The sequence below is a fragment of the Dromiciops gliroides genome, chromosome 1 (assembly GCF_019393635.1).
Source record: "Dromiciops gliroides isolate mDroGli1 chromosome 1, mDroGli1.pri, whole genome shotgun sequence".
NCBI lineage: Eukaryota > Metazoa > Chordata > Mammalia > Microbiotheria > Microbiotheriidae > Dromiciops > Dromiciops gliroides.
Window position 1 is genome coordinate 259,999,136 of NC_057861.1, and position 2,562 is coordinate 260,001,697.

At 42.3% G+C, this 2,562-nt stretch overlaps 1 pseudogene; it reads right to left on the reverse strand.

The window, feature by feature from the left end:
* Positions 1–1,235: 1,235 nt before the first annotated feature.
* LOC122735930 lies at positions 1,236–1,866 on the reverse strand (annotated as a pseudogene).
* Between the last annotated feature and the right edge of the window lie 696 nt (positions 1,867–2,562).

A 2,562-nucleotide genomic window follows, 5' to 3' on the forward strand; every position in this document is an offset into this window, starting at 1 on the left:
ATAATCTCTTAAGGGACAAAAATGATGGCCTTTCTCAATCCTTCTCTCCTTGATCTTTTTCAGCATCTGACACTATTGACCATCTTCTCCCGTATACTTTCTCCTTTCTGGGTTTTTATGACATTTGGCTCTCTTCCTATGTGTAGAACTGTTTCTTCTCAGTCTCCTTTGCTGGACTAACTTGAGTGGCATGTTCCCAAATCATTGGAGAATCACAAGGTTCATCCTGGGCTACTTTCTCTCTGTCAACTTTCACTCTCTAAATTCATTAACTAAAATTGGTTAAAGTATAATCTTAATGCCAATGATTCCCAGAGCTCTATATCCTGACCTCCAGAACTGCACACTGACTTGCCTACTGGACCTTTTGAACTGGATTTCCTACAGGAAATGTCAAACTTAACATGTCCAGAATAGAATTCTTCTCCCCCCCCTCCCCCCAACCTACTACTCTTCCAAAATTCTCTATTTCTGTTTAGGAAAACACTACACTTTAAGTCATCCAGATTTGCAACATCAATTTCATTCTCAATTCTTTCCCCTCCCCCCATATTTTCAGTCAGTTGCCAAATCCCATAGTTTTGACCTCTATAAGCATCTCTCACTTCTATTCCTTTTGCTCCACTCACATAGCTACCTAGCCACTGCCTTAGTTCAAGTTCTCATCACCATCTCTTAACTGGATTATTGTAACAGCCTCTCAATTGGTATCCTTGCCTCAAATCTCTCCCTACTTCAACTCTTATTTGTACAATTAAATGCAAACTCCTCTACTATCCCTTTTATGTGACACTCCCTCTCTCTCTCACTCTCTTTCTCTCTCAGAGGCAATTGGGGTTAAGTGACTTGTACAGCGTCACACACCTAGTAAGTGTATAAGGCCAGATTTGAACTCGGGTAGATGAGTCTTCTTGACTCCAGCCCCAGCACTTTATCTACTGTGCCATTTAGCTGCCCAACATAGTAGACTTTCAATAAATTCATGTCCATTGATTGATTTCCTCATGTAAGGAAAGGGGGCATGAGGGGATTATGTAATTTTATTTGCCTGAAAAATCATAGTTTCTTTTCGGCCATGTTAAAAATGGATAGTAGTACATCAGTTCCTGTGGCTTTAATTCAGAAAGCTATTCAAATTAGATCTTTTTTTTTTTTGGTTTTGTTTTGTTTTTGACAATCTGGGGGGTTTATTCCATAAGCGAGTGTCCGATTTAGGGCTATGTCCAGGTCAGGGTTTATTTGCTCTTTCGGGCCTTGATCTTTCTCAGGTAGAACTCCAGCTCTTTGCCCTCCAGCCCGTAGCCATCTGGTCGGCCACAATGGCCTGGCCTCGAGGCAATAAAAGCAAGGAGCTTGCCCTGCTGAAACTGCTCCTCCAGAAGCGAGCTGATTTTGGCATTCTCCTTCCGCTCCTCATATTTCTTCTGGATCTTTTTCGACCGCTTCTTATTTAAAATTTCTTCCTCCTCAGGAGTCAGCTTTGCTCCCTTCTTCCCGCCCAGGGGCAGGGCATAGTGGGACTCATACCACTGGCAGTATGGATGGGGTGCTGTCGATGAGTACAATGCAATTCTTCACCAGCGTCTTGGTCCAGACCAGCTCATTGTTGGATGCGTTGTAGACCACATCAATAATCCTTGTTTTGCCGGTGCAGCACTAGGAGCCCCAGGAGAAGTTGCCCACGTCCAGGCTCGGCGCCCGGCACTATTTGTTGCCTCCTCGGAGGTGCACGGTGTGGATGCGGCAGAGGCCGATCTTGGTGTTGGTGGGCGGGCGGCCCAGCCCATACTTGTGCTTCTTGTGGTAGGCCTTGCGCTTGCCCCTGGTCTTGTGGCGCTTGTGCCAGTTATCCCCGGAGATTCCCATGGTCGGCGCCAAATCAGATCATTATTTAGGACAGCAAAATAACTTCGCAAGTCTTCATAAACAATACCAAGTACATTTGTGACCTCGATGGTTGACAAAATGGTCCTGTATGGTGAAAAAAGGAATGGGATTATATCATACACAGAAAAGCTCATGATAGTGGGTTTTTTAAAAGTCTCTTGAAATGATCTCTTTCAAGCATGCACTTTCACTTTAAATAGCTCCTAGGACCTAGTATTTCTGTACCATCAATTAATTACTCCCTTTTTATCTATCTAGAAACTTGTGGTAGTGGGATATCAGGAGAGACTTAGGATTTCTATAACCTTTGTGTCTTTTGATTGTTTGACACATGGATTTACTTTGAATATATATGTTTTTACTATTAATATTAAACATTCCATTAGCAATGTTGTTATTTAGTTTATTTACATAATAGGTTGGCTGGCACACAGAGACAAACGTTCAATAGGCTTGAACATAACTTCTCTAATTTTTTCTAACTTCAACTCTTCAATGGAACTGTGATCTCATCAGGGTGGGTATTCCCTCCAATAGTACAGTATTGTATAGTATCATATATGTGTATGTATGTATGTATAGATGCATATCTTCCTATATTATATGATTCTGTTCCATGCTCTCTCCCAGAAATCCAACACTGGGGGTCCACTTAATACCCCAGGAGTCTACCTT